Genomic DNA, 27,209 nt, shown 5'->3' with positions numbered 1-27,209 from the left:
ATTCTTTTAGAATGGTTGTCTTGTCAATTCTCTGATTACTAATACAGATCTTTAGAGCTAATCCCACCATATTAGAGAATGGCTGGATGCCTTCCCTTTCCTCATCCAGGTTTTTTCAAATCTCTCATCTCTCATCTGATCTCATAGTTTTCTGCTGTTTTTGTCTGGTGATCATTCTCACTATATACATTAGACTCTAGACTTTTTTTTTTAATCATAGGTATTTCTCCTGGTGGGGTTCTAAGCATAGTGAGGGAAAGGACCAAATTTTATTATTATTTTCTCTATCACTTAAAATACCCATTGACAGGCAGATACCAAAAGAGATTACATGACAGAGTCAAGAAATATGGAATAGATTTAAGATCAAATTTATAGGTTTGTGATGAAATCCTTTTGTGTCACTTACTGAGCTGTGCAAACTTTGGCAAATTAATTAACTCTCATTTACAAAATGGAAACCCAAAAGTTTTATGGTTGTTTCATGAAACTTTACAAAGTTGTCTCACAGGCCTTCCTTATTTTCAAAGAATAGCCAGGGGTTATTGGAAATATACCAATAGAGTACATTGAATGAATTACTTAACCTTGTTAAGGCTTAGTTTTCTTGTCCACAAAATGAATATGAAAATAATTGTTATCTCAGGACTATAATGGCTATCAAATAAGGTGATATAACTACATTTCTTAGCAGAGCGTTTCCATAAATGTTCAACTATTTCAACAATTTAACCACGTGCCCCAAAATGAACCTGGCGTTCCCTCTTTACATCAGTCCACTTCCTCAGTCCCTGCTTTGCTTATCCTGGAAGAAGTCTACCACTCCCAGTAGGAGAGAAAAAGACAGATGTACTCTTCTAGAAGGAGAACAAATGGCTAAACTAGAGTGGAGGAAGGAGGGTCAGAGTTGAATAAATGCCCTTCTAGTATTAAATGATAAGAAATACTCATGTGAAATCATATTTTCAAACAGGAAACAAAAAAAAAGGAATGTTATGAGTCCTTTGAAGTGCAGCCAAAGGAGCCATGGTTAAAATTTTAACAATTGAGAGTCATTAGCTAAACAAATCCTGACAGCTTCACAGTCTCAGAGACACCTAAGAAAGGCTTGATTTGTGAGATGCCCCTTAATAGTACTTTTGCATTTGCCTCAAATATTCCATTTTGTTCCTCGACTGTGGATCCTAATGTGTCATTCCCTATTCTCTCTGTTAGTCATATGTGTTTAAAAAGTATAGCTAATGTTTCCCTTCATCGATGATCAGAAAAGAGATTCTTCCCTGCATCTTGCTGTATTGATCCTCTTTAAAAGGAGGGACATTGCTGACAAAAAATGAATCAATTGATGCCTTTAAGCTTTCAAAATGAAGTCTTTCTTTCTTAGGTTTTGTCATAGTCTCTCAAATGATAAAACAGCAGTTGATTCTCATTGCCCCCACTCTAAATAAGACTAAAAAGTTATGAATTATGCCGTATATAATTTATAGTGCTTAGGACAAATGCAACCTGATAGATATACATTTTAATGAACACCTACCAAATGAAACACTATATGGTATTTAATTTACTCTTTTAATTCTCACAAAAGTGTAATGGGGTAGGAAATATTAACTTTGCTTTGCAGTCAAGGAAACCAAGGTCAGAAGGTTGAAAATAAATGACAATAAAAATCCCTCATGGAACAATACATGTAAAAGTGCTTGAGAGAGAAATGGAATGAGAAATGTATTCCATTTATTCACTTTCTAGCAGGGAAAAATATTATTATTACTAATAGTTTATGTTATATTCATACTTCAAATTTATTTTGAGTCTTATTATATTTTCATTTTACTTCAATTTTAATAGGAACTGAATAATAGAACTTTTAGTTACAATTTTCTTACTGAATTACTTGAATCTGTCCCCCCCTCCCCCTGCCACAGAAGCATATCCCAAATTTTAAAGAGCAGTTGGCTAAGAAAACCGTATTTTTTTGATACAGAACTGGCCAAGAGTAAATCCCCTTTTACACTAGCTAAGTATAAATTGTATGTTGAGTCATAAATAAATGTCTGTTTTTTAAGATATATTTATTAATGGATATATTTATTAATTGTCTTAGGTAATAGCAGAAACAATAAACCTAATATTTTTGAAATCTCTGTGAAAAATTGCCATAATAGAGAGGTGGTATGGAAAAAGAAAAAGGGTGTGCAAAACTGATTTCATTGAATTTTCAGTATTCTACCCTATAAAGAAAATAAATATATTTTATTTATTTATTTATATATTTATTTGTCTCCGACGAGTTCACTGTGAAGCTCAATTATTTCTCTAACCAGAAGTGTGGCTTTTTTTGTTTTTGTTTTTGTTTTTTTACTAACTCTAAACCATTTTTCTCCTCCCAGTGAATCAAACCAAGTTCTCCTAATCTCAGCACCTTTTGAAAGAAAGTCGAAGTCTCTGAATGGAGCCCTCGCATTGTTCTCTGGCCATTGGTGTGTGGTTAGTGATGCAGGGAGATGAATGAAGATGGGGAACCCAAAGATATTTTCTCTCTTTTCAAGGCCCCAGAGTCCACCTGCATACCCCTGGAAGGGGACCCAGGGTCCATTCTTCCTGAATGCTATCAGAACATACTGTATAGGAGACTTAAGGCTAAAATATGTTTGATGGGAGAGTGTCTGTATGTGTCACAGGGAATTCCTACTATTGTTTAATTTGAGATAATTTTAGTGAACTTTTTTGAGAGCCATAACTACAGAAAAGTGAATTTTGATGCACATTTTTATTGCAAATCTATCCACAAATCAACTATATCCTTTAAAAATAAGGAATTGAGAACCTTGTTTTCATGTGTTAAAAAAAAGGTTTGAATCAACATTTGTTTACAAGAGAATATTGACTGAAAAACACATATGGAAATATTCTGCCTCTGAACAATCAAATAAATACAAACCTGGCTTCAGTGCTAGAGAAATAAGCAAATATAAAAATTAGAATATTTAATATGAGAATGGTTACAGTAAGTGGACAGTTTTACCTTGATGGTGAGGCAAAAATTGAGGTAACCTTATCAAAAGTGTCACAAAATACATTATACTCTTAGATATGTCTTAATCTTATTTCTGGGAAGAAATCCTGAGAAGTCAAAAAACAAACCAAAAAATCAAAACCAGCTAAAAGTGTAAATATGCACATTAATATCCACCTTGTATAGCATTCCTGAAAAATGTGAAAACTTGTAAATGGCACTTATGATTGAAAGATGAATGGACAAATAAATTATGGTATGCTTTACATGAAGAAATAGTATGCAAGGATGAATTTTGCCTTTGCACAGTATTGTAATATCAAGGTAACATGTTTGCTTTATATTACATGAAAACATGTACTTTATATATACAATATTCAATATGATCTCAAAATTATGTAAAGGTTAATATATAAAGCAAGTGAGAAGTACAGATTTCCCCACTATCTAAAAGTAGTTTTCCTATGAAACCTTTTGCAAGCTAAAATGGCATAAAGCAAAAGAGCAATTACTGTTTTGTAAAAGCAAAAGTTTTCTTCAGATTTCTTTTGGTTACTGAAATTAGCTAGTACTAATACAGGTTTTTCATGAAAGTAAAGTGAAGCAAAGCAAAGCGGGGATAATAGCGGGGGTATACAGTTTGGGAAATCTCTATACTAAAAATGTTATAGAATTATCAGTGGCTACATCCGATATTATGGGTACTCTTTTTCTCCCTATCTTTCTATTTTCTGTATCCCAACTATTTTCCTATAAGCACATATCAATTTTTAATATGAATAAAAATACGTCTCATCAAAATTATTTTTAAAATGAACCTTAGCATTTGGAAGGCTTTTTGAGTAGGAGCTACCATTTTATTAAAACTTAAAATGATTATCACTGCCATTGGACACCCCCCCACCCACCCAGCCATGTTGAAAGATGTCATCTGAATAGCGTGGATTACACCTCCACAAAACTAGACTACATCCCTAATTCATTATTATTTTAGAAAACTCACCTTTCAACCACCTACAATATGGGCCATCATTCATATCGAACTTAATTAGAAAACAGTTTGGATGTTGGAGGAATTCCTAATTTAAATCAATTAAAGGGAAACTTGTCAAGTTAGCTTTGGGTTTGCTTTTCTCTACTCTCACAGCAGGACTGAAGAGATCTGTCTTCCCCAATCTCCTTGTCTTCATCCAGGATTATGTCATAGTGTTCACTGTGTAAATCTAGGTACTTATGGTGGCAATTAGCATCTGAGACTCCTGCCACAGCTAGGAGAAGGAGCCTGGATGACAAACGAAGGCATCCCAGGATTTCACGCTGGAAATTCTTTGATGGGTGCTTTCATTCACAAATGACATATCTCCACTTGGTGGGGCAAGGCAACCCCGTTCCCTAGCCCTGTTTCTATTCTATGTTGCGAGCTCTTCTTCCTTCCCTCCCCATGCCCTAAATCCTATTGTGTCACAGTTAATCTAGTTGTCAAATGGAAAAAGCATGTCAGATAGTGACTATTTAAGGAGCACATTCTTTTCACTGAGTAGATCATTACAGGTCCTTTACTTCTGCATTGCTAAAATAAGATTCTTTGCCTTATCTGTCACCTACCCATATCCCTGCTGGCTTAAAATATGAGCTCCCTCTCTACCTAACTTATATAGAACTACTTTCTATGTAGTAATTTCACTCATTCCCATGCATTCAAAAATCATTATCTGCCAAGCAAGGGGACAAGTTATATTCCATATATGTATAGTCTCCATGGAATGTGTATCCATATATGTATAGTCTCCAAGGAATGTGTACCTGAATGGACCAAGTATTCACTCTGGAGGAAGAGGAGAGAGAAGAAGAGGACTCAAACTTCAAAGATTCCACAGAAGGCAACCAGAGTCCAACAGTGAATCAGACAGTGGTATAATATATGTATAATATATGTATATATATTCTAAAAGTAGGGCATATGATCACTTATGTATTTGCCATATCTCTCAGGCTGTGGATCATGAAAATAGGGACTAAGTTTTAACAATCTTTAGTATCCCAGAGTATAGATTACTCTGGGTTTACTACTTTGGATGAATGAATGAATGAATGAATGAATGAATGAAAGAAAAAATAACAAATGTCAAGTATTACTTTTGACTATAAAAGTAGTAGAAGATTTGAAAGTTATTGGATTTCTGATTGTAATTTGAGAAAATAATCCAGAATATTTGAAAAGAGATACACCCTTGAATTCTAGCTTACAGTCTGTTATAAATAGAGTAAACCAAAAGAAATTTCTAGACAAGAGTCTAAAAAGTCAAGACTTCATTATGGTTATGTATTTGGGATATTTGATGGAAAATCCTGGTGTGGAGGTTAGAAGACCATTCAGGGTTTCAACCTCTATAGTTGAAGTAGATGTAAAGGTCAAGATAATTACTCAAGTAACTAATGTGATTGTATTTTCTTTTTTCCTCACATAACTTTTATGTGTAGCATTGTCTCCTATCAGATTGTAAATTCCTTAAGGTTAGAAATCTGACTCTTCTTTGAGTTTGGAGAATTGCCTCTCAAGAATTGTGTCTTAGTAGATGCTCATTTGATTGCTCCTGTAGAATGAACAGGCTCCAGAGATATCAGTTATTTACCTTTTTGGTAATTTTTTTCTGGTGCCTCAGTGCCAGTTTACTAGAATCCCCTCCAAAGGGCTGGTCCAGTATGGAAAAGCCCAGGATAGAGAGGGTGCACTGGTGAAACAAAAGATGTATCTAAAGCATGCCATCAACTTTTTTTTTTTTAACATTTATGCTGCTTTAAAATCATCTTGGATACTTTTTAAAGGAAGATTTCTAGGCTCAACCCCACATATTCTGATTTGGTGTTCCTGGACTCTAGCTCAGAAATACACATTTTATTTTATGCATGTATTTTTTATTGAGCTGTAATTGACATACATTATACTAGTTTCAGATATACAGCAAAATGATTTGATATTTATATATACTGCAAAATGATCACAATAAATCTAGATATTATCCATCACGTATATATGTTATAAAATATATTACGAAAATACTGAGATTTTGCTAATCTCATTTCTGAAATCTGGGAATTAGTGGTTCAGAGGGCGTACCATGTCCTTCCCCAGCACTGTGCCAGTCACCACCTTCTCACTCAGTGGCAGCTCCGGTGAGCAGGGTGTCCAGGGTCAGCAGGACCAGGCTCCCACTGGTCAGCATCCTTCCTTCAAACCCGTACTTGTCATATGTCTGACAAGGGACACAATCAAGGTTGGCAGTGGCAGTCACTTTCTGTACCACACTGTGGTCACTCCGACAGGTGTCTGGCAGTTTGATCTTCTCTGTGATCTCATTCATGTCCATCAGCTATACCTTCTTGAACTCCTTCTCAATCGTGAACACATACAGGGGCCCTCTGCTCTGCAGTGGATGTGGAACTGTCAGGTTTGGATTCATAGCTGGAAGTTGAGCACCTAGGTTAAGTCACAGAAATTATTGCCCATTACAGCAGTTACAGATTCTCTGAGTGCTAGGGACTCAATTTCAGGATGCTGATGCCTGCAGGCAGTTTGGGGGTGCCCACTTGCAGGCCCCTGATGGGGGCATTGGAGCTGTTGGAAAAGTGGGTGTGCACAGATACCATGTGGGGGCCCCAGGGAGAAAGGCTGGATGCCCTCACCAGTTACAAGGTGCAGCAGCCCCTGCCTCCCAACCCTGACACTGGACTCAGCAGCAAGGGCATCAGGATCTTTTTTGTTTGCTTGTGAATGTCAGGCCCTCCAGGTCAGCAGCCAGACTGGTAGATACAATTGTGGGAGGAACAGAGGCTGGACACGAGGAGGGAGAAGTCCTCTAGATCAAACAAAGACTTTTCTTTGGCTGTAGGGGTACTTGTTCCACAGGGAGGGTTTTGTTTTGTTTCTTCTTCCTTTCAGGAGACAGTTTCCCCTGATGCTCCTCAGGCTCCAATGTCTTCTCAAAGTGATGAGCTACAGCTGGAATTTCTGTCCTTCCCTGAAGACAAACCCTCTCCTTGTCCCTATGGCACCTTCTTCATCTTCGCCTTCTCATTTTCCTCCTCACTGTGTTCACTCTCACTCCTTCTCCCTTTCTCCTCACCTTCATCTTGTTTTTCACAATTGGAGTCAATGGTGGATTCTTCAGCTGCTCTCACTGCTGCTCTTGCTGATTCACTCTCGGACTCTGGGTGCCAACCTGTGGACTCTGTGGGGCCTGACTCCTCTTCCTCTCCTTCCTCTTCTGCCAGATTGAACACCTGGTCCATTCAGGTACCTCCATGTTGCATGCAGATGTTTCTGGAGCTTCTTCTGGCCAGTCCGGAAGCTCTTGGTAGCCTGTGGCCTTGGATTTAGAAGTGGGATAGCGAGCCCGGCTGGAAGTGGTCTGGTATTTGAAGGATGACTCCAAGCCTGGGGCTGCTTTGGGTGCCAGGCGGAGCTCCTTTGCATGGTGGCCAAGGGCTCCACCCTGCTCTAAAGAGAGGATAAACTGCCAGGTCAAGTGTGGTAGGTCACAGATATCATGGTTTTGGTGGGACTTGGCCAGACTTAGTATATACTGGGTCAACAGCTTATTCTGTTTAGGGTTGGTCAGCTAGAGTTTGGCTGCCAGGTTGATGACCTGCAGTTTGATGATGTCCTGCTCTGCTGTGAAGGACTTGGCCGTTTTTCCCAGGACATCAGGTGAATACTGGAGACATGCTCACACTACTCATCAATGAGCCACAGGATCCTGGCGCAAGCCATGAGCACCTAGATGTTTCCCATGAGCTCTGCCAACTTATGAACTCTTATGCTGTACTGGCTGCATCTGCAGCAGCTTCTTAATGATGACCACTGACTCTGTGATGAATAGCACATCACAGTGAAACAGTAGCTGCATCAGGCCATTGAGGCAGGTGCCACACGCCCATCCTGTGTTAGCTGTACGTGTCCAATGGCTTGGATCATGATGCCCTAAAGTTCCTGACCATGCTGTGAATATAAGTCTGGCGTTTTTGTAGGACAGTAAGGATTCTAGTTTCATTAACTAGTTTGCTCAGCACTTCCAGCTTTAGGCTTTTGATCTGGGTGGAACTGATCAACCCGATGTAGAAGCTCTTCAGACAGGGTTGAAATATACTGGATGCTAGATGGACATGGTGGCCACCATGAACCTTATGGTAGAGAGAACAGTGTCAAAGGCACTTGGAAACTTGGGGTAGGGCAAGGGGAAGTAGGTGTGGGGACAGAGGTGGGCCAAATAGAATGGAACAGAAGACAAATTGGAGGAGGGCAATAGTAGGAAGAGGGCAGAACTTGGGTCAGTGCAGGGGTGGGTGGGCCAGGATAGGGAGGCTGCATGTTGTGCCCAGCATCTTAAGGCATTTTTTTTTTTGAGAGCACAAAATATTTTATTTAACAATTTTCAGTTAACAAATTTGCATTTTGGAAAAATAGGAACTCCTGCCTCAGAGGAATCTTCTTAGATCAAGTCACTGGCAGCTGCCACAGAGAACACTGGGCAGTTCTGGACTGGAAGAGGCTGAGGGAGCCAGAAGGGTCTCACATCTCAGGAATCATATCAAGTGCTAACCAAGGGGCACAAGAGACTGCTCCACCAACAAGGCCAGGCGTTTCTCAAAGTGATGAGAATAACGATCTGGTCATACAAATCTCTAGAACATTTTGGAAAACATTGTGTGGGGCTTTCCAAGATGATCAAGTGAACCAGAAAAATGCAAAGACCTGTGCTTACACTCTTACACAGTTTCTATATTTAGACTTAAAATACCACACCAACTATTGGGGCTCCTGGGAGGCTCAGCTGGTTGATATCTGATTCTTGATTTTGGCTTAAGCCCTGAATGCAGGGTCATGGGATCTAGCCCTGCCTCACTCTCTGCACTGAGCGTGGAACCTGTTTAAGATTCTCTCTCTTGGGGCGCCTGGGTGGCCCAGTAGGTTAAGAGTTCAGCTTTGGCTCGGGTCATGATCTCACGGTTTGGTTCGTGAATTTAAGCCCTACATCAGATTCTCTGCTGTTGGTGTGGAGTCTGCTTCAGATCCTCTGTCTCCACCCCACCATGTTTATCCCTCCCTCGCTTGTGCTCTCTCACTGTCCTCTCAAAAAAAAAAAAAAAAAAATCTCCCTTTGCCACTCAGCTCTACTCAGGCTCTTTCTCTCCCTCACTCTCTCAAAAAAAAAAAAAAAAAAAAAAAAAAAAAACNAAAAAAAAAAAAAAAAAAAGCCTAAATAAATAAGGGGCACCTGGATGGCTCAGGTAGTTAAGCCTCCAACTTCGGCTCAGGTCAAGATCTCTGGGTTTTGTGCTGACAACTTTGAACCTGGAGCTTGCTTCAGTTTCTGTGTCTCCCTCTCTTTCTCTGCCTCCCCCTGCTTGCATGCTCTGTCTCTCTCTCAAAAATGTATAAACTATAAAAAATTTAAAAACCTAAATAGATAAAAATAAAATGCCAGCAAACTATATTCTTCCAAAACATATAGAAACTAATTTCTAAAGATTTTTATAAATATTTAAATCTTTTCCTCAGTCCATTTAGACTTAAGAATGCAGATAGTTTTAACAACAGTCCGTGAGGCCTCAAAACTGAGTCCAGTAAGAGGGGGTCTTCCTTTGAGATTTAATAGGGGTAACACTCAGCCTATCAGCTAAGGAAGATCTTATTGTGGAAGGAATTCCAACACCTGTAGATGATGGATGGCACCTGGCAGGGGGAGAGGCTTAGACTTCAAAAATAAAGACGGTGGTCAGACGCTGCTGGAGCCATGCAGAGCGAGAGCAGCCTGCAGGTCAGCGGCCTTTAAATGTGTGTGAATGTAACCCACCCGCTCCCTCAGAATAACGCTTTCTGATTAGCAAGTGAGGATGTTTGACAGAAAGTCCCGGCACTCCTGGAACTGGTATCTCTGCTGAGCCCTGGAGCATGTAAGTCCGCCGTTCTGGGTTTTTTGTAGTCTTGTGGTTCTCGAGCTCTGGAGCCGTCCTGGTTTTTAAAGTTAGATGTTTTGGGCACCCCTGCCTTAGGTGAGGGCCCCCTCCCCCTAGTGTACATGGCTGTGGACACCAAGTGAGGCTGGGGGAGAGGGGCATTTGATGGTGAGATTGCACCTCAGACTCTCCTTCCTGCTTCTGTGTGTTCCTTCTTCTTTCCTTCTTTCACTGGATATGCAGGAGTTGCTCAGACAAGCTTTTAGTTTTTTCAGAGGCAGGGGTTTCTTATGTACATGCAGATTTGGTTTGTCTGTGGGATATGATGAGTTCATGATCTCTCTACCTCGCTATCTTGAACCCAGGAACGTTCTGGAGGCTGGAAGCCGTAGAGCAGGGTGCCAGCATGGTTGGGTGAAGGCCCTACACTTTTTTAAACCTGCATTAACTATTCTTTTATATATGGGTGTTGATAGGGATAACAAAGGCAAAAGAAATAGAAAAAATAAATTTTCCTAAAGCTTACAGCCCATGATCTTCCTAAAGGACCCATCTTCCTCAATGTTAATACTTTGTTAGGGGCATACGGCAACCGTAGTTTGACATAAGCCCACCCTCCAGGTCCTGTTAAGTCTCCTTTAACACATGAAAATCGCTTTGAAGACCTCCTTTATCTCCCCCATCCTCCACCGCCCCCTCCCAGATAGACATTAGCAGTCAGTGTCCAAGCATATGACCCACTGATACACATGTGAAGGGTCTGAAGACTAAGGTTTTACTAGACAGTAGTAAATGACTCTATTCTAAAATCATCTAGCCTCTCAAGGTCCTTGAAACCTTACTTGCAAATTCCTTAGAGGCTTAGACTTTCCCTAACTTCCTCCCAACTTGTAAGTATATAATCAGCCATTCCTCACAACCCTTGCAGTGTTGGAAAACAGCAAAATAGGACTATCAGTATGATGTTTCAGTCCTAGCTCCACAGAACTTTCGCTTAAGTTATTTTTCCATCTCCTCACGAATGACACCTGTCCCCCATCACCATGACAATCCGTGTCCCAATAAAAACATTCAGGCATTACCTGAAAAAGTAAAAGTGCTTTTCATTGGTGTCTCATCTCAAGATAGGTCTTGTGGGTTTTAAATTTTTTTTTAATGTTTTATTTATTTCTAGGAGAGAGAGCGAGAGAGAGCATGAGCAGGGGAGGGTCAGAGAGAGAGGGAGTCACAGACTGAAACAGGCTCCAGGCTCTGAGCTGGCAGTCAGCACAGAGCCCGACGCGGGGCTCGAACCCACTAACCACGAGATCATGACCTAAGCGAAAGTCGGACGCTTAACTGACTAAGCCACCCAGGCGCCCCAAGCTTCTGACTCTTAATCTTGACTCGGGTCATGCTCTCCCAGATTTTGGATTCTAACCCTGCATTGGGCACAACTCTCTGCAGAGTGTGCTTGGGATTCTGTCTCCCTCTCTCTCTGTCACGTTCATTTTTGTGCTCTCTCTCTCTGTCAAAAACCAACAACAACAAAAAGACCCAACCAGCACAATTGATTTATTCTAGGATCTGGACACTACTTTCTGAAGTACACTGGCTTATGGTTCTTCTCAATTTCTTCTCGAAAGAACTAGATAATCATTTCGGAACCTGCTATACACCTCCATGTAGTCTATTAATTATATTTACAGTTAGCTTAGCAGAGTAAAACATTCCTGGCTCTCATTATACATTTGAACAAATTGGATCTCAGTAAATCTTTTCAGTTATATATGGAAGCAGTTACTTTGTAATAAAACCTGTCCTAAATTCTGGTTGATAGGGTTCAATAAGCATTTATTGGTCACCTAATAGGAGTTGAGTATAGAGCGTCTATTCATAAAAATCCCTGCTGTCAAAGAAGTTACATTATAAGTGAGGGCAGGTCAGTTCAGCAGGGAAGGCAGTTCTTTTTGAGGTATTTTTACCTGGTGATGATTACTATAAATTCAATGAAATAGTCCTGTGGTAGAGTATTTGGGGGTGGGAATGGTGATAGGTTGGTGACAGAAAATAGGTGAAATGAGGCCTGAGAGACTCTAATAAAAATCTGGGACAAAGGTTGTTTCAGAGAGTACAGCAAATATAAAAGCTCCGGACAGAAATGGAGTTATTAACATCAGCTAGGTCAAAGGATTCACCTGAAAGTAGTTTAGTGGCCAAATAAGTACTCACACCCTAATCAGCTTCTGATAAACTAAACAGGTGTAGTGCTGTTCCTGAGAACTTGGTGTGTTGCTTCATCAAGAACCACTCAAATTCAGATGTCCTTCCTAAGTCCTCACTGTAGGCCGAATATATGCACACATACACAAAGTCTGCTCATCTATCTATTGCACACAGCTTCATAATGCTCAGTGGGATGCTGATGTGATAATCACACCTAGGAATACTTGATCTGGATGATTCTGTCTTCATTATTGAAAGCACAACCTTAGGACTATGCCAAGCAAGCATGGGTCTTCTGTAATTCTGGGTTTCAAGTACATTTCTCATGTGTTTTGCTCTGGCCTTCGTGGGTCCATTGGTCTCCTCCCTTGTCCCTTGGCCTATTTTGTTAGGTAGGAAAATGTGAGTGGGGCTCTCACCTCCTGCACATGTCAGGTTTTGTGTATGCATATCATAGTCATCCTGGCCTTGCTGTTGGCTCAAATCTCTAAATGCATGAGGCTTTTTGAAGTTGATGCTACTATTAACAAAAGAATCAAAAAGAATTTGCTGGGTTCCAGAAGTGAATGGACTACTCACACCTTGGATGGTTTTCTATATTAGTAAATAAGGGGCAAGTACCTTTTAAAATTGTGATTTTTATCTATTTTTAAAGCCTTCTAAAATGTTTATTTAGATGTATATGTATTTTTATGAGTGAGCACATGCAAAAACAAGTAGAGGAGGGGCAGAGAGGGGGAGACACAGAATCGAAAGCAGGCTCCAGGCTCCAAGCTGTCAGTGCAGAGGCTGATAGAGAGACTTGAACTCCAGAACCAAGAGATCATGACATGAGTTGAAGTTGGATGCTCAAATTGTGGAGTTACTCAGGTGCCTCAAATGTTTGTTTATTTTGAAAGAGTACGTGCACGCATGAGTGGGGGGAAGGGCAGAGAGAGAGGCAAGAGAATCCCAAGCAGACTCCCCTCTGACAGCCACCCCCCCCCCAATGTGGGGTTCAGTCTCTCACAAACCGTGAAATCATGACCTGAGCTGAAATCCAGAATGAAACACTGAACCGACTGAGCCACCCAGGTGCCCCTGTTCGTCAGAGGCTGGCTCTGGCTGGGGTCCAGGGGTCCCTGAAGGATGGACGATGTCAGCGAGGGAGGGGTGAGAGAGGTCTGAGAGTCTTTCTGGTCACTGGGCAGGCTTCTCCACCCTGGCTGGGGCTCAACTTTATTTTAAAATTAAGTGTTGGGGGGATGGCACAGAAGTGGCAGTTGCCTTAGACAACAGTTTCTGATAACCGACTTCTTTGATAGGAAAGAATTTCCCAGAACATAGGTTTGTAGTAGACTTCTGCATAACCTTTATCAATAGTGAGATAGGTGATTTAGATGCTTTTCCTATGGGAAAGAAGGTATCTTTAGCATATCAGACAATGTTTTTAGCATAAAAGGGTGAAGTTACTTTTCGGGGGGGGGGGAGGGTGGTGTCAAACAGGTCTCTCAGGAGACACCTTTGCTCCCATAATCACAAAAGAAGTAGTTCCTCAATAGGTTCCTTGACAGGGAGCAATCAACATATTCAAGGACAGAATAAGTCACTCCCAATACTTGAGAACAAATGCCTTGGGAAGGGGCGGCCAGTGCTCCAAGCAAAAACAAGTGGGTGGGGGTGGATATCTGCCCTTAACTCTAAATTAGGCTCTTGGTCTCAGGGCCAGACTCAAGCCCCCTTTATTATCTAAGTCTTGGATCTGCAAGGTCCTTAGGAAGAACCTTTGAACAATCATCCACAATGTTTTCATCTGAAATCTCTTTGGAAAAGGCAGGGACATGCCTTTCCTTATGAGCAATCTGTGGGGGGAATATCGATCTGATCTGGAATATTGTGAGGCCTGGTCAATACCAACAGCCTCGTTTCCAACGTGAGCCAGTAGTAGCAGAAGGAGATTCCAGTTTTCTGTTTCTCATGGCAGGAGCTGTGCAAACGCTACCATTTCCTCACTGTGATTGTCATCCAGCGAGGATAGTGCGGCTCCCAGCACCTGTTATCTCATCTTTTTAAATATATCACCTGTTACTTGGTGGAGTTTGATATTTAAATACTTTTCCTTCCATTTGTGTGTTTTTAACCTTAATCCTTTTTGAAATGATCCTGGAGATATGCATGAGGCTTTTGGATTACTTGTATTTTGGTTGTTCTTTAATTGTATGTTTAAGATTTTGATACCATATTTACTAGGCAATAACCAAGTAGCTCCAATCATATTTGGCTTAGAAGGCTTTAATTTTTTTAAAAACACATTTTAAAGTTCTTTTGAGAGAGAGAGAGAGTGAGCACAAGGGGGGGGTGGCAGAGAGAGGGGAGATAAAGAATCCAAAGCAGGCTCCAGGCTCCCAGCTGTCAGCGCAGAACCTGATGTTTGGCTCGAACCCGTGAACCGTGACCTGAGCCAAAGTCAGATGTTTAACTGACTGAGCCACCCAGGTACCCTAGAAACTTAAATTTTTACAGGAGCAAGGTGAGGATTATCCAGGTCTGTGATGATGATTTTATCTGGAAAAGTTGAGTGCTTTCATGCTAGTAGTGTATTGACTATTGTGATTAAGTTAATGGTCTTGTTCATTCACTCTGTTAAAAAAAAAAAAACAAAAAAACTTAACACTGAAAATATAGATATGTGTGTGTTGGTGGAGGGGACATTAAATTATTTAAAAAAACTAAAGAAAATGTTTTTGCTTTCATTTATCATAAAGTTACAGGGTTATTTTGTGATCACTACCTGTAATAAATTTTTAAACTTGGAAATGCTCAGACTCTTTGTTGAGACAAAAATATGTCTTTATCCTCTGCCATTTCATCTTAAAATACATCTAGGGAGAAAATCAGGTAATTTCTTGTCCTGAGGCAATAAAGATCTCTGTGTTCTTTTTAAAGATCCCATTGACGTTTTTATCATCTGAAGAAAATTTTCTAAGGTATGTCTAAGAGGTCTCTGTAAATAAATACCAGAACTTTTTTTTAATGTTTATTTTTGAGAGAGAGAGTGTAATGAGGGGAGGGGCAGAGAGAGAGAGAGAGAGAGAGAGAGAGACCTAGAATCCGATGCAAGCTCCAGGCTCTGAGTTAGCTTTCAGCACAGAGCCCAATGCGTGGCTCAAACTCCCAAACCATGAGATATGACCTGAGCCAAAGTCAGATGCTCAACCCACAGAGCCACCCAGGAACCCCTAGAACCTGTATTTTTAAAAACTTCTACCAACGGTCATTCCAAATTACTTTAATAAAACTATTGTTAGTCTTCATACCTAGATTATACTCAGCAATTTTTATAGATAGAAGAAAAATAACCCATATTCAAATCAGGCAAAAAAAATGTTATCAGACTTTTTATTTAAGGTGGGACCGTAGACCTCCAAGGAGCTGACACTGATGCAAGTACATAAAGGTCTTTATTACAAGCTCGAGCAGGGGCTCACCCATTAACCGGCGCAGAGGCAGCAGGGTGAAGCTCTGAACAATAGCGAGCAGGGTTTTTATGGGGTAAAGGATGTGGGTGTTACCGTGCACATGTTGTATGTATAGCATCATCACATAAGCACCAATCATAATTGTACAGTCCCCATGGTAACAGTTTTGACCATTCAGTATCTGTGAGGTGTCCATTACTTTTGGCAGGACCCAATCATGACCTTTGAGACTCCTTTGAAAATAACCAATTATAAGGTGAGCTCAAAGGGCCTATGTGGGGTTTAGGCAAGCAGTGAGTGATAGGCTAGTTTGTACAGAGTAACTACCTCCAGTTCCCAGCCCTGACTCAGACCACAGGAATGTTACACATTTCTTCTGATTGGCTGATCCGAGGGTGGCTTCAGCTGAAGCTTTTCCTGGAACTGGAGCTTCGTGCAGCCCGAGGTTGCTCTTAATGGAGGACTTAATTTCAGGCTCCTCAAAACTTGATTGTAAGTTTATATTTTGAATGTAGAGTAGTTACTGGCACATATTTGACACTCTGTAAATAAGACAGATGGAAGGAAGGAAACTAAGTTCTGTCTCCCTCAGAGTTTGTATCTATTTTCAAAAATCTGCATACCTGAAACTAATTATATGCCAAGTATAAGGGTGTAATGTTCAAAGTTTTTGTTAAATTTTACTGGAATGGCCATTTTTGCATTATATGTTATCAAGATATAAAGAAAGAGACTAAAAAATGTTTTCTATCTTATTTCTGTAGCTAGTCTTTTTTTTTTTTTTTTTTAAGCTTATTTATTTTGAGGGTGAGAGTGTGTGTGAGAGAGAGCAGAGGAAGGGCAGAGAGGGAGAGCTTGAATCCCAAGCTGAGTCAGAGCCTGACTGTGAGGTTCAAAGTTGGGAACCTTCTGTGAGATCAGGACCTGAGCCAAAATCAAGAGCTGGGTGCTTAAGGAACTGAGCCCCGCAGGTACCCCTCTAGCTTGTCTTAAGAGAGTACTAGTTAATTTTATTGTTGAGAAGAACTAAACATGATCTCTCTCATTTATGGGGTGGGAAGTGCACATACGTCAGGCAGTTTTACACATAAGCAATTATTTCTGGATTCAAAAATTCCAAGTTAAATTCAGTACTAATGCTGAACACACAGCCTCATTTTAAAAGTTTAAAGAGTCAGTTGAGATATGGTTATCAAAATCATACCCTTTTTTCCCTTGGATTTCAAAACTGGGCCAGACATATCATGAAAACAGAATTTTCACAGATAGCAAAAAGTTACAAGAACTATATAAGCAAATAAAAAAATAAAATTGTTTCTAAATCAACAAAAGCAATAACAAGAAAAATTCCAAATATAAAGTTTTCTTTCATGTCTTCAACCAAGTATGCTGTTGGTATAATTTAATGAGTCTTTGATCTCCTTGAGCTAGCTTACCAATTTATAACAAAGTAGAATTTAGGCAAGGTTTACAGAACACCATCCATGTATATGACTGGGGAAAAATCTGCCATATACATGAGGAAAGTATAAAATTTAGGGGTAAAATTAAGAGCTTTCTCTTCCATAACTTTTTTTGTCTATTGTATCATATGGATTCATGGAGTCCTAATTTAATTAATGGATTATAACCTAATATAAGCATGATTTATTTACATCAAATTTTTTCAGAATGGAAGACCTGTCCGTATGCTCTTGGGTTCTTCAGAGAAGTCTCCATTATTTCTCATTGTGCATTTTTAGATTATAACTCAAATAATAATATATGACGATGTGTACTTGTATTCTCATGTCCCCTTCCCCCATTGGCCTTGGTTAACACTGTTACATATTTAACTTCTAAATAGGCTATAAGCCTTACAATTCACGGTCATTATTTTTTATAATACACATTAAATTTTATGGAGATTAAAAAGAGGAAATGTTATAATTACCCACGTTTTATAATCTCTGGTGCTCTTAATTGCTTTGTGTGGATGCACATTTCCCTTTTAGGTCATTTTCCTTCTGTATAAAGGACTTTTTAAAAAATTTTTTAATATCTTATTTCTGAGAGAGAGAGACAGCATGAGCAGGGGTGGGTCAGAGAGAGAGGGAGACACAGAATCTGAAACAGGCTCCAGGCTCTGAGCTAGCTGTCAGCACAGAGCCTGACATGAGGCTCAAACCCACGAACCGTGAGATCATGACCTGAGCCAAAGTCAGATACTTAACCGACTGGGCCACCCAGGTGCCCCTTCTATATGAAGGACTTCTTTAACATTTCTTGTAGTGCAGGCTTGCTAGTGGTGAATTCTTTTAGCTTTATATATCTAAGAAAATATTTCATCTTCATTTTTGAAGGCTCATTTCTCTATACTGTTAATTGTTAGGTAGACTGTTTTCTTTAGAGTTGTTCCATTCTCTTCTGGCTCAGATTGTGTCCTAAAAGAAATCTTTCCATTCTTCATTATTTTATTAAAAACCTACAGCTTTTCTCTACTTGCAGGATTTCCCCTTTATCATAGTTTTTTTAACAGTTGGTTTAAGATGTGCTTTTGCATTGTTTTCTTCTTGTTTGTTGTACGTGGGATTTACTGAGTTTGTTGGATCTGTGGGGTTATAGTTTTCATTGAATTTGGAAAAAACTCAGTCATGATTTTCTCAAATGTATTTTTTTAATTTTTAGTTTATTTTTTTATCCTTCCTTGATTTGTTTCCTGTTGACTCTAGTTACATATATAGTAATCCACTTGTTATCCCACAGCTCCCTGATGACCTATTTTTTTTTTCTCCTTGCCTTTTGCCTGTCTGTATTGCATTTTGGATGGTTTCTGTTAGTGTGTCTTCAGGTTCCTAAGTCCTTTGTCCTGAAGCATCTATTCTGCTATCCTTGAAAACCATTGTGTTTTTCATGACAGATACTAGTGTTTTCACATCTTGAAGTTTGTTTTATTTTGTATATTCATGTTGCTAACATATTTCATATTTCCTTTTCTTCCTGACTATAGATAAATTTAATTGTAAACACTTCTAATGTCCTTGCCTGTGCATTCTATTAAAAACATACATTGGAAGTATTGCAAGTTTAGTTTCAGACTACCACAGTAAAGCGAATATCACAGTAAAGTGAGTCAAATGAAATTTTTGGTTTCCCAGGGCATATAAAAAGTATGTTTATACTATATGGTAGTCCATTGAGTGTAAAATAGCATTAGATCTTAAAAATACCAGTGTACAAATTAATTTAAATATTAACTTAAAATAGTTGATAAAATTGGAGGTATAAAATAAACATACCTTATAAATGTAACCATTTCAGCAGGTTATAATCATGGATCATAAATCACCATAACAGCTATAATAATGAAAAAAGTTTGAAACACTGAGAATTGCCAAAATGTGACAGAGACTTTAAGTGAAAAAACACTGTTGGAAAAATGGTACCAACAGACTTATTTGATGTCGGCTTGCCCTTAACCTTCAACCTGTAAAATAGGTAGTTACTAGTGAAGTACAATAAAAGGCGATAGGCCTGTATCTGGGTGTTTCTTGGTCTGTTTCTACTGATTTTTTAAAAAAAATATTTTTAAGGATGATACCTACCAATTCTTTGCCTAACTAATAGCTTTTAATGGAATGTCATATATTGTGACTTTTAACTTTGTTGCTGCTGGATACTTTGGTATATCTGTAAATATTCTTGAGCTTTGTCATGGAACTCATTTAAGTTACTTGGAAAGAGCTCGGTCCTTTGGAGTTTTCTTTTAAGCAACATATTAGGTAGCCTTAGATTACACTAAACTTCATCTCATTTTGCCCCAGTACTGACTTTCCTAAGTACTCTGACTTTGTGTGCATTATAAAGTTTTTCCTTTCATGAATCTTTTCCTGTCCTCAAATAGTCTTGGTTATAGGTGTGTTTGTCAATTGATGACATAAAGATTTGAGGAAATGCTCTAACATCTCCAGTACTTTCTTTCTGTGTATGATCACTTTTTTCCAGTGCTTTGACCTGCACACTTTTCCCATTTGGGCCTCACTCTTTAATTACCTTGCCTGCACCCCATTGGTGACTAAGAGATTTTCATGCTAGACTTAGGAAGATAACCAAGCCTATGTTAGCCAACACTGGGTAGAGGAGATTTATCACAACCATGTGTATCATTAGTCAAATATATTCACAGTTGGGGGAGGAGGGCACAGCATGTCACATGTGACTTCATAGAGGTGGCTCTTGGGAACAGTCGACAACTGGAGACTATGGGAGGTAGTTTTTGTAGTATTGAGAGGGTGTGGTGACCCACAGTTCGTATGAGAGAATGTGATTGGTTTGCTGGATAATTCCATGTGTTTTCTGGGAATGAAACCCACCATTCAGCAGTAAGCCTGAAGTAGTTCTCTTGATAAGGAAGGTTATTTGGCTGATGAACCTCATCTACAGGAGCGTAATTGGGAGGTGGACTTGTGGTTATACCATTTAAGGCCTTCTTGGTTTCACCTGATATAAAGGCAGCACATAATATTGGATCTCAATTTTACGGCTTAAACCACACACCTGGCTCCAATCTCCCTCTTCTCAGCTCCGTGGCATTGCTAGGCTCTGAAGGGGTCCTTGTCAGTATTGCCATTTGTAATCTCTCATTAGGGCTGTAACCTGGGGACAGTCCTAGAGTTCATATTTCTCAGATCACTGTCCTGTGCCACCATATGTGCATGGTTGGAAAAATAGTATTTCACTGACTTTGTTCATTGTTTTTAATGATGAATCTGCCACCTATTACTCCACCTTTTTGAAAAAAAATTTAACGTTTATTCATTTTTGAGAGACAGAGCACAAGTGGGGTTGGGGCAGAGAGAGAGGTAGACACAGAATCCGAAGCAGACTCCAGAACCCACGAACCATGAGATCATGATCTAGGCCGAAGTTGGACACAACTGATTGAGCCACCCAGATGCCCCTACTCCATCTTGACCTTAGCTTACATTTTAAAGTACTGGAGCATGGTACACATGATACATTGAACTTTAATGGGAAATTAATCATTACTAAACAAATGTTACATATTTGGTCATCAAGAGGAGGATTTTACCAGTGTCACTTTTAAAATGCTTCCTATCCCTCAAGAATGCTGTAAAAATATAACTGTACTATGATTAGGGGAAGAAGGGCATAAAAGAGAAATCTAGTGAATATTTGACAAAAAGAGAGAGTGGTTTACACAGCAGTATAGTGCTCTTACCATTAGTATTCTCCTCACTTCTATTCCTAGACTTGAATCTGAAGTCTCACAATTTTGAAAATGAAGACACATGTAGGAACTTGATTTTGAATAAGTATTTAAACCCTTTAAACACAATGCTCCTACCCTAAAAAAAAAAATATGGACACAGTGGTTTGTTGCAGACATGCTATAAAACCTACACAAATAGTTTATACAAGGTTTGGCACACAGTAGGTGCTAAATAAATATTATTTCCACTTAAGCTATTTTGATTACTTCTGAAGGAGTTTAATGTCTCCGAGTTTCCCTATCTCCTTTTGTACAAACTAAAATTATTTTACCAACTAGCTGGTTTCGATTTTTGTTTCTGCCATTTCCCTTTTCCATTTCCTCACTCTGGGAGGTTATAAACCATGCTGTGTCCATAAGTAAATAAAAAAGTTCTCCGCTTCCCCAACAAAGAATACTTTTTGGCAAACACTCTGCACTTATACGAAGTGTCAGAATTTCAAAGCCTCCCCAAGGAGTCCAGCAAACATATCTAAGGAAAGGTAACAGAGTGATTAGGAGTCCTTTTCAAGGCAGCAGGACCTTTCTTCAGAAAGAAAGTCAGGCTGTGTAAAGAGTCACACGCTTATCCTACAAGACCTTTAGCAGCAGCAGCAAATGCATGCAGGCAAAGAATAAGATCCTGTTAGCTCAGAAAGGGGAGTTCACGTTAGAGTTGTGAGTTATTTTTAAATCTTTGCTGTATAGTAAGTATATAGGAAAACTGCAATCCTTTTATGTTCAATCCTTAAGATAGTCGATGATGTTAACAAGTAGATATTGAGCAAATTAAATCATTTCCAATATATTGTACTTGAATGTTTGGACATATGGATGCTGCGAACTTTATAGATAACAACTTGGCAGCATGAACATTGCAACTTCTCAATTATTAATTCTGTAACCATGAGCCAGTTACCTAAGATCTTTGCACATCACTTTCCATCTCTGTCAGTAGTGATCATTTCATATGATTTTTCTGAGTGTTCAGTAAACCAACACAAATAAGAGATAAGTCATAGTCCAAAATTTATAAGAGGCCCCCAGAGAAAGATTGCTCTACTGATGGTACTACCACTACTAGTAAATCATGAACTATTACTATATTTGTCATTAAATGTTTGTTTTCAAACAATGGACACTTTTAGATTCTTACAGTGCTTGCCAAAAGCAGAGCTCCCAAAATCAAAATAAGGAAACAGAAATGAAATATAGGCAGGCACTGTGATGGAAATTCAAAAATCTATAGGAAACCATGACATTGAAAATACAAACTATTATTGCTCATATAAAAAGAAAAATAGGGAAAGTAACATTCTACCACTTTAACAACCTTTGGCCTTGTGTATTTATTAATCAACTCATTCATTCAACAAATATTTATTAAACACACATAATTCTTGAGCCATTAATCTAGGCATTGTAGATAAAGAAGTTAACAAAACAAAAATTTGAGCTCACAAGGAGATGATAGGAGGAGATAGGAAAGGACAGAATTTATTTCTTCTTCTCTATCTTACTCCTCAGAGGGAAATCTCTATGAAGGATCTATAAAGAGGAAAAAGGAGTTTGTATATCAGTAGAAAGAATTGCAATTTTAAATTAGGTGGTAAGGGAAACGCTCCAAGAGAAAGAATGAACAAAGATTTGAAGAAGGTGTAAATTGTGACTTTAATGGATAACCATGAAGAGTGTATTCAGGCAGAAGAAACAAGAAATGGATAGCCTTGGGGTAGGATCATGCCTCTATTGTTGGTAGAATGTAGAAGATAGGAGTGTATAGTTAAGTGAGCACGGGTCAGTCCTATTATTGAGACTAGAGAGTTAATAAAAGGACAGTAAGTATTCAGAGAACAGGTGGTCCTACAGCTTATTTTTTGAGTGTTATTTTTTCCTTTCAACGAGTTGGAGAATCATTCTGGATCTGTGCAGAGAACAGATTAAAGAGAATTAGGGTAGATGAGTTAAAAAGTTAGGAGTGATGGGATTCTTGGTCTGTTTTGATGTGATGAATTATGGGGTGTAAGAGAAAGAGGAAAGTCATAGATAACTATGTTGCTCAACTGTGTAGGATAGAATTTCCAAGTAGAGAAAATGAGCATGCAAGTGGAAGTTGCAAATGGAAAACTGATTTGGGGAATATTAAATTTTAGGTTATATTTAGATACTTATGCCTTGATGTCATGGAAATATTTGGATCCAAGCTGAGTCCAGGGTGGAGATCCAGGCTAAAGATAAAAATTGAGAGTCATCAGGATATAGAATTATTTTCCATTTTTTTCATTCCTTGTCTGAAGACACTTAGAATTTATATATCCTATTTTCAGCATTACATTAACTTTTTAAAAAATATTGCTTCATAGAAACATGTAGTACTATTTTGCAGACAATGGATGTTATGTGGCATAGTTAGGTATTAATGGTCAGTTTTACCAGGTATCATTTGGGCAGCTTTGAGCTTGGACATGCTGTTGCACACTTGTGGTCTTCAGTTCCTCACTTGCAAATAAGAGACTGTACCATTAAATTGACATGATTTTTGTGTTCATGGTCCCATTTTATACCATCCCTCACAATTTGAGTTGTTAATAAGTGATAGAAGATGTGCAGTGTATTGAGTGCTTTGTATTTAATCACCTAGTTTAATTCTTGCTAAAAATAGAGAAGTAGGTGGAATTATCCCAGTATGAATATGGAGCCTCAAGAAGATTGAATAATGTACTGGTGTTAGCATATTTAACAAAGAGCAAAATCAAGCATATCTGTTAGCTAATTGTTTTTGCTTTTGTTGTTGTTTCTATATGCATTTTATAAGCTAGGAATTGAAAGTCACAGGAATAGAATAAATAAACAATAATTCCTCACTGTTGTCATTATTAGCCATGTGAGAAGGTTGGCTATCAGCATTAGAATAGTGCCTACTTTTCTATGAGGATCAAACAGAATTTTACTTGAATGAATAATGTAAGTATAATAGTTGTGGTAGCAGAATAGTTGTAATGCAAAACCTTACTTAACCTAGTTAGCTAGCTAGCTACTTACAAAAATATATCCATAGGAGCTTTCCATTGAGAAGAATCTATCTGAGACATCAAAATGCAATCTTATGTTTATGTGCTGGATGAAACCAGCCTATTAACTACCAAAGGAGTTGAAAAGGTATGGAAGGTGAAATATTTGAATTATCTGTTACAGTTAAGCCCAATTTCACTAACTCTTGATTCTGTAGATAACTTAAATGGTGTCCCTTTCTAGTTTGCTTTCTTCTCAAATTATTATTCCTCACGTATGTTTTCCTTCCTTTACTTATAAAGATTTTTTCTTACTCTATCATATATGTTATAACCTATATTATATTCGGTATATAAATGAACACAAGTGTTGGGCATGAATGGTGTGTTTGTCCGATTCAGGTGAATCTGATTTATGTGGGTAAGTTCTCAGGGAATTAAGTGTTCTCATCTGTAAATTGGAAAGGAGATTCTAATCTTTCAGGGCTTATAGCATAACCAAATTCCATGTTTTGCAAGATACAAATATATCTATGACAATAACTTTAAAGCCCAATATTAAGAGTACATGTAGACTAAGGTGCTAAATGTTGACATGAACTAGCTAAAATAATTTTTACAATGGCTCTCAAATGCAACCATTATAATTACTTTCCTTTTACTGATAACAAAATAAGAAACTGAGGTAGAGGTTAAATATCCTTCTCAAAGAGGCATAGCTGACATTTTTTCTCCCTGCTTTAAGAATAAGGTTAGTTGTTAGAGCAATTGTGTCCAATAAAACTTTCTGCAATGCATAAAATACTGTATATCTGCCCTGTTCTGAATAGACGGACAGCTAGCCTCATGAGGCTTTTGAGCATTTGAAATGTGATGAGAGGGATGGAGGAACAGAATTTTTAGTTTTATTTGATTTTAATTACAATTTAAATTAAGTAGCCATATGTAGCGAGTGGCCAGCATATTGTACAGTGGCACTCTGGAGTAAAAGCCTATTAAATTGTGAGACCCTCCAGGGCTTGGGCTGAGTCTCATTTGGCATTGTGTCAGGGGCTAGTACTGACGTGGAACACAGAGCTGCATAGTGAATGTTCCTTGCAATAAAGGAGGGATTTTTGATGGGTTCTACCCTAAGCTTGCAGGTCTCGTTTCTGGTTTGTGGGTATCCCATTACATCTATCCTTTCCTACCTCCATTGTTGTTTAAGTCCTTGTTCAGTGAGCCTGGCCTTGGCTTCATTTCATTCCCTTGAACTGGGTTTAGACACCCAAAGTGTCACTATTTGCCAGGGAGGAGGTATAAATAATAGCTGAGAGTATGGATTTGGCGGCAAGGCTGCTTTACTTGAAATTGTGTCCCGGGGCGCCTGGGTGGCTTAGTCGGTTAAGCGTCCGACTTTCGCTTAGGTCATGATCTCGCGGTTCGTGGGTTCGAGCCCCGCGTCGGGCTCTGTGCTGACTGCCAGCTCAGAGCCTGGAGCCTGTTTCAGTCTGTGACTCCCTCTCTCTCTGACCCTCCCCTGCTCACGCTGTCTCTCTCTCTCCTAGAAAAAAAAAAAACATTAAAAAAAAAATTAAAAAAAAAAAAAAAAGAAATTGTGTCCCACAGCTTCCGAGTTGACTATCCTTTCTTAGACAAGGCCTGTAATCTCAGCATCTCTGTATCCTGTTTTATAAGGTGTGTGGAATAAAAGTTGTCTTTGCATGAGGTTGCTGGGAGAGTAAAAGGAATTGGCCCTTGAAACACGTTGCAGGATATCTGGGAGGTAGATTATAATCAACAAAGAGGATCCAATTTTATTTATTTTTTTAAGTTTTCCTATTTGTGCTTTTCCTTCAAACCTCCATGCATCACAAATAGAAAATTTGGAAAAACCTTTTGAAACACTTTTTAAAACCGGGTCTACAGGACACTGATTTACATCCATAATTTAAACAATCATTTGTTGAGCTGCATAACTTGCCAGATCCTTGACGTAGAACAAGGAGGGTAAGGGTAAGTAAGACTCCTCCATCGCCTCCAAAGAGTTGGCAGGCTGATCGGAAAGATAGCTAACAGATGACTGAGGGGTGTGAGCATTATAGCGTATGGAAGTCTGAAGAGTGACCATCACTAGTGGATATGCGGGAATTATCACGGAAGTCTTCACGGAAGAGATTCTATCTCATTGGGTTCTAAAGAATGCTTAGCATTTGCTGAATGCGTATAAAATGTAACCTTCAATGATCAATCTGTCCATTGCTATTAGGAACTTGATGAATAAATCCTGAAAAGTAATTCTTCCTCCTTTATTGTTATTATTACTATTTTTTTTGTTTCCTCTTTGTGCAGGTTGAGTTAAAAAGAATTGGAAAGTGTAAATCATGCTTTCTCTACAAAGTGTTAGAATGGGTACTAGGAAGAAAGAGACAACAATCATTAGTATGTGATTTTGCTTGGGGTCTCAGACCAGAGAAGATGCCCTATTAAAGGCCTAAAAAACAAAAAAAAACCAGATAACAACAATATTGCAAGCAAAATGATTATTTTAAGTATAAAAAAAGGTATGTCAAATAATCGCCACAGTTGGTAAATTGACTAGCCGCATATCTGGTGGCAAGGGTGGGGTGCATTGAAGAGAAGCTTGAGCCTTACATCACTGTAATTATGTATGAGTCCAGAACAATCTACACAACCGTGTCCTGCCAAGACTCCTCATAACCGCACAACCCATGCCACCAACAGGCCACCCTGCACAGGAAATTACACCTTTAAATGAGATGCCGGAAAGAAGCTTTCTAACAGTGTAGTGAAGGCAGTTGCACTAGGATGTTTGGTCATCTTTATTTTCTGGGGTTTAGCTCAATGTATTAAAAACAAGTGACCTATTTTCGATCTGTCACCAAGGCACTAAGGCATGGTAATTGTGAGTTCTGGAGATAGTTTTTATTCAGATCCTATCTCTGATCACTCGTACTTGGGTGATGTTGGGTAAGCTATTTAATCTATATAGGCCTCAGTTTTCTCAGCTGTAAATCAAGACTATTAATAGTACCTTCCTTGTAGAATTGTTGTAATAATCAGGCAACATATAAAGTGGTAAGCCAGTGGCTGCTGTAATTAGTGGCCAATAAAAGTCGGATAGTGCCTCTCCTATGATTCTGCCAGTGTAGACTGTGTCTTCTTCATGCATGTGTTCTTCCAACTCATTGGACCTTTAAACAATGGTTGTCCAGGAGTGCCTGGGTGGCTCAGTTGGTTAGGCGTCCAACTCTTGGTTTCAGCTCAAATCATAATCTCACGGGTTGTGGGTACGAGCCCTGAATTGGGCT

General features: G+C 38.9%; 1 pseudogene; it reads right to left on the bottom strand.

The window, feature by feature from the left end:
- Positions 1-6,113: 6,113 nt before the first annotated feature.
- On the bottom strand, positions 6,114-26,008 carry LOC120224477 (annotated as a pseudogene).
- Between the last annotated feature and the right edge of the window lie 1,201 nt (positions 26,009-27,209).

Source organism: Hyaena hyaena, unplaced genomic scaffold (genome assembly GCF_003009895.1).
Source record: "Hyaena hyaena isolate Hyena2069 unplaced genomic scaffold, ASM300989v1 scaffold_1179, whole genome shotgun sequence".
NCBI lineage: Eukaryota > Metazoa > Chordata > Mammalia > Carnivora > Hyaenidae > Hyaena > Hyaena hyaena.
Note: the sequence above shows the minus strand (reverse complement) of the source record. Positions and strands in the feature narration are given on the sequence as shown.